At 51.2% G+C, this 11,093-nt stretch overlaps 1 long non-coding RNA gene across 2 annotated transcripts; it reads left to right on the forward strand.

Moving 5' to 3' along the window:
* The first annotated feature begins 5,078 nt into the window (after positions 1-5,078).
* LOC309854015 lies at positions 5,079-10,593 on the forward strand. Of its 2 annotated transcripts, none has more exons than XR_014306057.1 (3): positions 5,079-5,458; positions 6,331-6,473; positions 10,114-10,593. It is a non-coding gene; the product is annotated as an uncharacterized lncRNA (long non-coding RNA). The 2 variants fall into 2 exon arrangements; XR_014306058.1 differs by lacking the exon at positions 10,114-10,593 and adding an exon at positions 7,810-7,914.
* The last annotated feature ends 500 nt before the right edge of the window (positions 10,594-11,093 follow it).

Consider the following 11,093-nt stretch of genomic DNA (forward strand, 5'->3'; position numbering starts at 1 on the left):
CTTGATACAATCAGTCTTACACATTTCTCATTTTTATTATGAAAAATTTCAAGCACACACAGAAACAGAAATGACAGCATAGTGAAGCCCCGTGTTGCCTCAGCAACTAACAGATTTCTGCCAATCTTGTGCCATCCACTCTGCTGTATTTTTATTGCAAAATTTTAAGCATTTATATCCCTCGATGCCCTCAAATGCATCCCAGTGAAGACAACCCAACGGAGACAACTTACCTCGTGTTTGACATAGCCATCGTTTTTTGATCGTTGAAAAGGCGAGGGATTTGTGGACAAAAGAATCTGCTCATTGAATCTCCAGATAGTGCGATTTTGAGTCACGCACCTGCGAAGAAGAGGAAGACCACCATCAGCGCACCAAGTAGACTTGAAAAAGTCTTTCTTTCAATCTGGCAATGCAGGTTCCCTGGGATGTGTCGAATCAAGCCGTATTCCCCAACGTACTCGGGTCTTTTATATTAGTTTCACTAGGGTAGTTCTGGTTCATAGTTGTAGCAGAGCTTGGTAAATGAGAGGCCACCTGAGAAGCAATTAAACTAAACCAGAAAATCTTTCCTGTTCATTTCATCTTGTCCTTAAATAGTTTACACATCAATTGAACTGGGAAGAGCTCATGGTGGTTTATGGTGATTACTCCAGTAGGGGTCAGTGCCTAATGAGTTGGGTACTTAGCTGTGACCCCGACAAGATGACTGTAAATGAACAGATAAGAGGACCACTGGGACTCGTTCTCCAAGCTGCCCATGGAATGAAGATAACAGAAGCTGATGGAATTAGGAGGACTGAAAAGCAGAGCTTGCGATGTGAAGTTCGAACCACCGAGGGTTTTTTACTTAGAAAAAGAAGGTGCTTGATTTACTCTTGACAAATTACAAAAGGCCTACTCAACGCCCTCTTTCTTTGGGTACCACGCTTCCTTGTCTATCTGCACAGTTATCTGGTAGACTTGGGGTTCTCGTCAAGCGATTCCAAAGACATGGGTACAGAAGAAGGGTGTCAGCTTCATGCCGTACACAATAAAGCTGACTTGCAGGTACCATCAGAGCCAAGACTGAAAATGGGTAAACACAGCAACATCTTAGTGGGGCACCTGGAGGGTGCAGTTGGTTAGGCGTCCGACTCTTGGTTTCAGCTCAGGTCTTGATCCCGGGCAATGAAACTGAACCCCGTACCTGGCTTCATGCTCAGCGCGGAGTCTGCTTGAGATTCTCTTCCTCCCTCTTCCTCCGTCTCTCTGTCCCTCCACCCTGGCTCACTCACACACTCTCTCTCCCTAAATAAATAAATCTTAAAAAAAAAAAATCTTAGTAAATAATAAAATTGTATCAACATTCTGTATGGCATAATCAAAATTCTCAATAATCAGCAAAGTCGACAAGCAATCTCCTTTTTTCCTCCCTTGACTAGCTGTGTTATCCAGGTGTGTGTGTGTGTGTTTATTTTTTATTTTTGTCCCCATGAGAGGTTGTGTAACAATCAACCAAACCTCACTGGTTGGCAGCAACTAACATCTCTTTCCAGTTCACGGCTGAAATTTGGCTGTCCTCGGTGGATCTTAGTTGGGCTCAGCTGGGCTCCATTACCACCAGGTTTTTTCCCCATATTTTCATCCCAAGACCCAAGCTTAAGGAGCAACAGCTTCCTGAGGCTTATTTTCCTCATTACAGAGGGCAGAGGCTCAGTGGGGTGGGTGGGAATTTGCTGACTTCTTCAACCGTCAGCTAGTTATCAGCGTAAATTGCATGGTCCAGTCCAAGGACAGGTGGGGATGTAGGCTCTACAGATTCTAGTGGAAGCTACTGCAAAGTCCTAGGAAAGGGGCACGGGGATAGAAATTCTCTTCTGAGAGTGAGGAGTTGGGAACATGAGCTCAACTTCTCACAACAACCACATAAAACAGACAAATTCTGCCAAACTTGGCAGAAATGTGTGTTGGTGTCTCGACACAACTTAGCCGATCTGCTGACTTGTGGCCATTCTGTCAAGTCAGAGGGCTCCCCGGTTCTTGGAAGCCTTATCCCTCGGCTCCTTCGACAATGGCGCCCATGATTCTATTCACACACCATCAGCAAGGAACGAGGATGGGAGTCTCCTCTCCAACAGAACCTCGATTAGCGGGGTCCCAAGGAGGACTGAGTCCGGGAGCAGCACACCAAAGAAGAAAACACAGCACGGCTCGGGCTAAAGTACGTGACTGGGTTGGGGACTCCCGGCTCACAAGTAAGTGGTTTAATAGAAAGGTGTTATTTAATTTATTAATTAATTTATTTAGGTTTTATTTATTTGTCCAAGAGCAAGAGAGAGAGAGAGAGCATGAGTGTGGGGGAGGGGCAGAGGAAGGAGGCTCCCCACTGAGCAGAGAGCCCGATGTGGGGCTCGATCCCAGGACCCTGAGATCATGACCTGAGCTGAAGGCCGATGCTTGACCAAGCCACTCAGGGGTCCCAGAAGGGTGTTATTTTAGTTGAAAGATTTGAGAATGGAAGGTCTGGACCCCTGGGGCAGTTAGTTTTCAAGATTAATATTTGCTTCTCCCTGGGTGGCTCAAGGGAAGTCAGCAAGTTCTCCAGGCTTGACACCAGGAAAGAGCCATTCTGTCTCCCGTGTCACTGACCGGCGCCCCATCAGAGAAAAGACATGAGGGAGGCTGTGGGGAGCGGCTGGAGTGACACCGCCTGGGCTCTTCTGCCCACCCCGGGGTCTCACACCGTCAGGACGGGGCTCACACAGCAGTGCCTTCAGCACCAACGCTTTAGGACCGGGTAGTGTTGGCTGGGAGTGTGGGAAACAAATGTGTGGATGACGGTTGGTGGCAACGCACCCTCAGCCCTGGTGTCAGGGAGACGACACGGCGTGGTGAAGGCTGAGACCTTGGGGAGGGCACAGGCCCGTCTAGAAGAGGAGCCTTTCATTCACGGCCTCCAGCTAACCGCCAAGTACAAATGTGGGGCTTACGTTGCCAAATATTTGAATTTTTCAGAAGCCGGAAACCTAAACCAAGATCTCCTAATTTTTTAAAAATCTTGACGAGGATGATAAATTCCAAGGAAAGGAAGAAAGAGAGAAAGAGAGACAGAGGAAAGGAGGAAGGAGAGAGGGGAAGGTAACCCCTTGGCAGATTGCCCCTGTGAGAAGTTCAACAAAAGCTCTCCACAAGCCAAGGATGGCCAGGATGGCCAATCTGTGACCTCAGTGCAGGAGATGACCCCTGTTCCCCTGCGAGACCTGGAGATAAGGGGACACTGAGGCAGGACCGATACAGCAACTCCAGGCTTCTCCATCACCCCATATCCTCATTATTTTACAAGAAGTGACATGAATCCCATCAAAGGCAAACCCATATTCAACCATAGATATACAAATGCATTTCGAAAGCCAAGCAGCCATGACTAAGGAACCACTCACCCCTTTGAACTACCCACGCGATTCCTCCCAGGAATGTGGACAACAGGTTTTAAATCGGTATTTAATTTGGGATCCACTTGTGCCACAAAAAGAATGAGCACATGTTTATGGAATGTTGACTGTGGGTCCACACCGTACCAGGCAACGCATGGACTGTAGGCTAAGGGCAGGCTCTCCAGGTCCCGTGGGGACAGCGGTGTGAAGAACTCTGACTACCGGGACAGCTGGCCTGGGCTCCACTCGTGTTGTCCCGTCCCAGGCTGAGTGCTCAAACAGGGACCTGACCTCCTCACCCCGCCTTTCTTTACGGAAAGCTGAGTACTTCTCAGACTTGCAGAACGAATTTGTGATAGATTACTTCAAGTCCTGGGTTTATACCTGGTGTAGCACCTCGGAGGGCTTTGTAACATTTCTGTGCCTCAGTTTCTCATCTGTGTAAAGGAATGATAATAGTTTCTGGCTCAGAAAATTGATATGAGAGGGGCCCAGTGGGTGGCTCAGTGGGTTGAGCCTCTGCTTTAGACTCAGGTCATGATCTCAGGGTCCTGGGATCGAGCCCCGCATCGGGCTCTCTGCTCTGCGGTGAGCCTGCTTCCCCCTCTCCCTCTGCTCTACCCCCACACTCATGCTCTCTCTCTTAAAAAAAAATCTTTAAAAAAATTGATATGAGAAATACACGGGATAATGTATACACAGGGCTTAGAATGTAGCCCAACACCTAGTACTACTCCATATATATTAAAATAGTAACTATTTTTTCGACACTTATTACTATTATTACGTGGGCTCGTTCCAGAGGGAAAACAGTATCAACACTGCAATGGTCTTTCATGTCCCAAAAAAGATGTTTTTCAGCCACAGAATGCTCTTTTTAATCCCAGGACCTCGCCGGCCCTTTGGCTCACACCTTTTCCTGTCAGTGGAAGTAGTAATTAAGTGGTTTGGTTTACAAGAGGGAGGATGAGACCTCTTCTTTCTGGCTCTGTTGCTGTGCAGATGGAGGTGGTCGCTGTGATAGCCCGTGAGCTGGGGCCCACTGCAGGGGCCAGAAGGCAGGTGCATGTCATCTTCTCTCACACCCGTAAGGATGAGACCCGTGGAAGGTGATCTCTGTGTCCGTTCATACAAGCACGCACGTGCGCGCGCAGACACTCAGACACACACAATCAAGCTAAGGTAGGAAGAGTGGGGAGGAAGCCAGCCTGGCCTCCGCCTGTTCCAATGACCTTCCAAGCCCTGTTCTCCCTCGGAATCGCATGGGAGTGGGACCCTGGGTGCTCAGCGCGATGCAGACCCCTGGGAAGATGAGGAGGAGCAGGTCGGGGAAGAAGGGCCGTCAAGGATGGGAGAAGAACATGATCTCCGTGATCCCGCGACAGCCTCGTTGTGTCCTTTGGGAAGGCCCGCAAAGGGGAAGAGCAGCTGGGCCGGGTTCTGGGCGTCATCAGCCCCGTGTCTCGGAGGAAAAGGCTCAACTTCCTGGGGTCCTCAGTTTCCCCACTTACAACAGAAACACTTAATTGTCCGAAAGGTCCTTGGAGAGCCCAGAAAGAGAGGCAGTGCCTAAAAGCAAATGGTTCTCACTATCCTGCGGGCTCTTGGCTCCCGGCATCCAGGTGGCTTGTGCGGCCGACGCCGTGAATGTCTCGGACGGATGTCGCCGGGCAGAGCCGTTAAGGAGAAGGATGCAGGGAAGCCACGCGGGCCGCTGGGGAGCGGAACGGCGGTTTTCTGGCCGTGGCTTCCCTGAGAGCCCCTCCTGCGCCTGCTCGGAAGGAAACGCTGGCAGGAAGCTTTGTTGAATAGGAACAGAGTCCCCAGGACAGTGAGGGGAGCGAAGGAGCAGGCCTCGGTGCCGCTCCGTTTGGGGGACGGTTTCCGCGGACAAGCCGGGATGCGATCTGCTGCCTCCCTCCCATCAGCCGCTGGAAAACAGGTCCCCGCGGCGCACGGCCGGTCCGGGAGCATCACGAGAACAGCTGTGCTCTCACCCGCTCACGCACCCGCTCAGCTCCCCGCCAGCCCCCAGGATCTGCGTAAGCTGCCTCTCCAGGGGACGGCTCAGGGTGTCCCGAGGGGTGGGCGGCGGGGGACGGGGGGACGGTGGGGGGCTGCTGAGCTGCTAAAGGCTTGGCGAGTCGACCTCCAAAAGGTGTCCGGGTCCGTGGACCTAAAACGAACACAGAAAAGGGGGGAGTCGTTCCAAACACAGGCACACGCGTGCACACCCGTTCTGGGGCACGTGGCTAGGCTACCAGGAACGCGGGTGTCCACACAGACTGGGAACACATCGCGTCCGGCGTTGGGGAGGTTGTGGAGAAGAAAGGGAGGGAGGAATTACAGAGCGGTTTCGTTCTTCGCAAGGTCGAGTGCGATTCAGCCCAGCACATTTTAGGAACAGAAACATGGGCTGAAATTCAACAGATTTTCAAAACGGTGCCCCCTACCAGGGCACTTTGCACACCGTTGAAACGATTTTTTTAGAGGTGGGAAGGGACAGAGGGAGAGGGGGAGAGAGAGGACTTTAAGCAGGCTCCGCGCCCAGCACAGAGCCCAGCACGGAGCCCAGCACGGGGCTCGATCCCACGACCCTGAGATCATGACCTCAGCCTTGACTGAGAGTCGGACGCTAGACAGACGGAGCCACGCAGGGGCCCTGAAACTCTATTTACTGTATGGACTGACGGGGGGCGAGGAAGCAAGAAACAGAGAAAGGGATGGGCGAAGTCTGGTTGATTTCTAAGCAGAGAGGATTCTAGAGGATGTGAGGATGGTCAGGACAGTCAAGCGGCTCTTCGTTTATCCTGACTAACCACAAACGTAAGTCCCATCTATAGAAATATTTGAGAGGGCCAGATGGTAAGAGGGTAAGATGCAATCTTTTCTCTTACATCCTGCTCTATTCTAGAATGCTCCCTTCCTTCTTGGTGGGAAATGGGTGGGCGCAGCAGAGTCAGAACCTTTCTTCTTGGCCTTTGCTTCAAGAAGTGACCGGGTAACCAGCTCCTTGCGCGGCGGTCACAGCAGAGGGAGGACGCCGGACTTTGGAAGGTAAAGGACCCACAGGAGGGGCGAGAACTCTGGGAGTAGAGCCTAGACACCTGTCCCAGCGTTCTGGGCTGTTTTCATGCCTCTGTTATTTTTCTTTGTTTCTCTTTTGCTTTTCCTTGCCATTTTGTGAGGTTCTTTTTAGTATCTTGGGCCATCCTGGCTGTGATAAGGAAAACCAGGGAACGCTATTGCTGTCCACACCCCTCACCCTGACACACACACACGCACCCACATATGGATGGATTAGAACGGCTGCGGCTCGCTCAAGGGGAAGTGTGGGGGGCACTCTGGGGACCCACACAGACCCCTTCCCCCCGCAGGGAAGACAGACTTTAGGAAACAGAGCGATTCGGACAACGGTGGCCTCCTTCCTTGAGAGTCTCTTTTGCGGCAGACAGAGCCTTGAGGATTCTGGCTTTCTTTTAAATAAGGGAGGGCAGTGTTCAAAGGAGGAGTCCCAGAAATTAAAAGGACATCGGCAAGGAGCTTCAAGATAATGCAAGGCTTGGAAAATGAAATCATCCTCGAAGAGTCCGTGCCGCCTGCGACCCGGCCTGTGAGCACCAAGGCAGAGACCCAAACACAAGCCAGAAGACACACTCCTTGCAAGAGCCAGAAAGAAGAGGTGATGCTCGGGGTGGGGGTGGGGAATCCCCGCAGCGTGCGCTCTCTTGGCCAGCGTCACCTGGGAATAACAGGCACAGGAAACACTGGACAATTATTTCCCAGGAGATGAAGAGTCAGGTCTCTGCCGGCGTTGTCCTGGTCCCCGAGGGGCCCCTGTTTCCACGGCAACCACCACTTGGGGGGAGAACACTGCCCTGGAGTTAACTCTCCCAGGAAGATACGGAGTCGTGGCTCTCGACACATCAGGAGCCACAAACCTCGCAGGGGCTTCGGGAGGTTAAAAAAAAAAAATTGGGTCTGTGGTTAGCGCATCAAGGTCACTGGTCAGCACCAACGTGACACTCCAGTCGGGTGACTCCCTGCTGAGTTCCCGTGGGTCCTGTCCCCGTGAACCTGGGTGCTCCTCCTGGCAGTCTGACGGCGATGACCATCAGGACAGCGACAATGACAAGGAAGACAGTGAAACCGACAGCGATCCTAACAGGAACGGACGCGAACTGCGAAGTCTTCGTGTGCGTTTTCTTCTCTTGCCTCACAAACGCCCTGTGAAGTACACGCTGTCCTTGTCCTGCTTTACTGATGGGGGAATAGCAGCCCAGAGAGGTGAAGTGACCTGTCCAGAGTCACACAGCCAGGAAGAAGGACCTGAGAACTGAATCTAGCTCTGGGTAATACCAAAGTCACTTTTTTTTTTTTTTTCTTTCCTCAGGAGCTTCAGGTCTCAGATCTGCAACAGACGACCTCAATTCAATGCTGGCTCAGCCCTCACCAGCCCGGGCAGATCACTTAATCCCTCCGTGCCCAAACGCCATCATCTCTACAGCGGGAATAATCGCAGCTCCCTCCTAAGGCTTTCCGGGAGAAGGCAAAGAGTTCATGCAAGGAAAGCAGTCCATTGCAGACTTGTACCTGCTTCTAAATGACCTGGGGATCTTGCTAAAATGCTCTTTCATTTGCTAGTCTGGGGTGAGGCCTCGGGGTCTGCGTTTCCTGGGGAGCTCCCGGGTGCGGCCAGCTGCAGACTGTGCGTCCCAGGTGGCAAAGTTGTAAAGCACTTAGAACAGGTCATGATCCTCAATAACCAAGTGTTGGCGGTTACTATTACTATTTTAGCCTCCCCCGGCCACATCCCTGTGCCGGGCCACGCGCCTTGTCCTGAGGGTTCTATCCTGACAGCCCCCTGGGCCCTTGGGAACCGTCAGCAAACCTACAAACAGAAGAGCCACACATTTGGAGTAAGCCAACGGCCTTCCTCTTCTGTTGCCTGCATGGATTAATTAGCCTCACACACGAAGGCTTCCCTTCTTCTGGAACCTTCTACCGGAACTGTCATGAAAATGCTATTGCCCTGCGAAAGAAAACCAGGAACAGGTCTTCTTTCTGCTCCTTCTGACCTAAGCACGGGGCCCAGGGGGAAACAGGGTGACTGTGTGGACGTAATGACGTGCACACGTTGGGACGTAATGCACAGGCGTCCCTTTAGGTAAATGGGAGACGCTGATGGCAGGCGGCCCTCACTGGGCGGGCGGCCACTTCCCCGTCGACTCCAGCACAGCACCGTCGGGCAGACGCAGGGCTGTGAAGGCCTGGCCATCCGGGCCCCGCAGCTCTGAAGGCTTCGCTCACTCCAGAGCTCCCTGGACCGTTGGTCAAGGCTGTCCTTGAGACGCCAGCATCACTGCTAGACTCGCCTGGACACTGTATTGGTTTCCAAGGACCGTCGTAACCCATGACCACAAACTCTGGTGGCTTCAAACAAACACAAAGGCATTGTCCTGTAGATCTGGAGGTCACATGCTTCCCCGGGCTAAAGTGAAGACATCGGTAGGGCTGCAGGCCCTCTGAGGGCTCTGTGGGAGAACGTTTCTCTGGTTTTTCCCGCTTCTTAAGACGGGCTTCTTCCTTGACTCCTGACCTCTTCCTCTATGTTCAAAGCCAACACTGTCACAGGCATCTTCGAACCTCCCTCGAAGACCTCTCCTTTTACTGCTACATTTCCTCCTTCTTGTTCCGACCCTCTGACCTCTGACCTTCACTACTCTATGAACCCTTTTGATAGTATTGATCACCCCGATAATCCAGGCCGACCTCCCCGTGTTAAGATCCGTAACTCATTCCCGGCTGCAAAGTCCCTTTTACCATGTAAGGTAATAATATAGTCACAGGTTCCAGGGACATAAGATGGCCATTTGTGGGGCTACCCGTCTCTCACCCCCAGGTGCTCCTCAACAAATATGGCGCACGAGTGACTCTGTCTCAGCAACTGCTCTCCAAAGGAGGACTGTTGCGACTCTACTATCTAGAGACGCTGCTCCCATAGGCCTGTGTTGTTTCGAGACTGGGTTGTTCTCACTGGCAAGGGATGAGGAAGGGGCACAGCCATGGGGAGTCCCTAAAGCATGGGATGGTCCAAAACCACCTCATACCTGGGTTGGCTTTAGAGAATCTGAGTAGCGGAGCCCCAGACTATGGTCAAGCCACGTGGGGTGGTCACTCCTGCTGACATGAGGAAGCCCCGTCAAAGCTCTGGGCTTCAAGGCTTGGGTGAGCTTCCCCAGCTGGCAACACTGGACGCATATTGTCACACGTTGCTGGGAGAAGAGACTGTTGTCCATGATTCCACTGGGGGGTGACCACCAGAAGCTCCACATGTGGAACTTGCTGGCACTCTGGCCTACAGGGTGATTTTAGTCTTTATCCTTTTTCCATAATAAATTGTAGCATCGTATCTTGTGGCTGTCAGGGACTGCGAGTCCTTCTAGACAATTACCAAACCTGAAGGTAGACTTGGGGACGTTGAACTTGCCTTCAATGTCTCAAGCACTGGTGGTCTTGGGGACCCCAGAACTCCGCACACCCCCATGCACCATAGTCAGAAGAATTCCTCCTGAAAACTCTTCCCCACAGAAATCCTATGCCGTCTTGATTTTCCCCATTCAATTTGTCCTGTCAGCTTTTCTTGGTACCCACCTTCAAAGAAGGGACAAACATTTTTTTTTTTTTTTCTCTCCAGCAGCCACAAAGCACCATTCAAGGCAACACGGAGTCTTCCTGGGACCCCGGAAGGGCAGAGAAATGTCTTGACTCAACAGCTTACATGCAGGTATAGGAAATGTCAGAGAGAGCCGAGTTCAACCTGTTTTGATTGTGCCCCTCTCATAAACTGGACCAGAAACAGAGAGATAAGGACGCCTTCCAGAAAGGCAGGGCGGCAGTAAAAGACAGATCCCAATATCGTGCCAAGTGACCTCCGTCTGGTCAACGCTGATTACAAACAGAGAGTAGAGTCGGTGCCGGCCTTGCTTTGTTCCGCCTGCCGGCAGGCTCCGGGAAAAAACCTCCAATCGGCGCCGTTTACCGTACAGTCAGCAAAACTTCATTTCTCCTTTACTTTTTGTCCCCACATTTCTATATATCTTTATTTTTAAGAAATTCAGTATTTCTTTTTATCATTAAATCTGGACCTCAGCTGTCCCGAAGGAGATCAGTCAGATCTCACCTCGAGCCCTTCTCTCTGAAAACCATAATTCTTGCTTACTTTGCTACTGTACGAACTTATGTTTAACAATGTAATAAGCACCTATGAGCCCAGTTCCAAACTGAAGTCTAAAGTCATCACAACGACTTACATTGTGTATTTAAGCCTTATATCAAAACATCTAAAATAATTTGTACATTCTTTTTTTTTTTTTTTAAGATTTTATTTACCCACTTGGCAGAGAGAGAGAGAGAGAGAACACAGGCAAGGGAAACAGCAGAGGGAGAGAGAGAGGCAGGCCTTTTGCCAAGCAGGGAGCCCAATGTGGGGCTCGATCCCAGGACCCTGGGATCATGACCTGAGCTGAAGGCAGACGCCCAACCAACTGAGTCATCCAGGAGCCCTAATTTTTTTTTTTTTTAATGAGACTAAAACTAATAAGCTGTTACTTAGAAAACTTTCCAAAAGGCCAACATTAAGAGAAAAATATTACCTGGAATGCATTCCCTCACCCC

This window comes from Mustela nivalis (assembly GCF_964662115.1).
Source record: "Mustela nivalis genome assembly, chromosome: 19".
Taxonomy (NCBI): Eukaryota; Metazoa; Chordata; class Mammalia; order Carnivora; family Mustelidae; genus Mustela; species Mustela nivalis.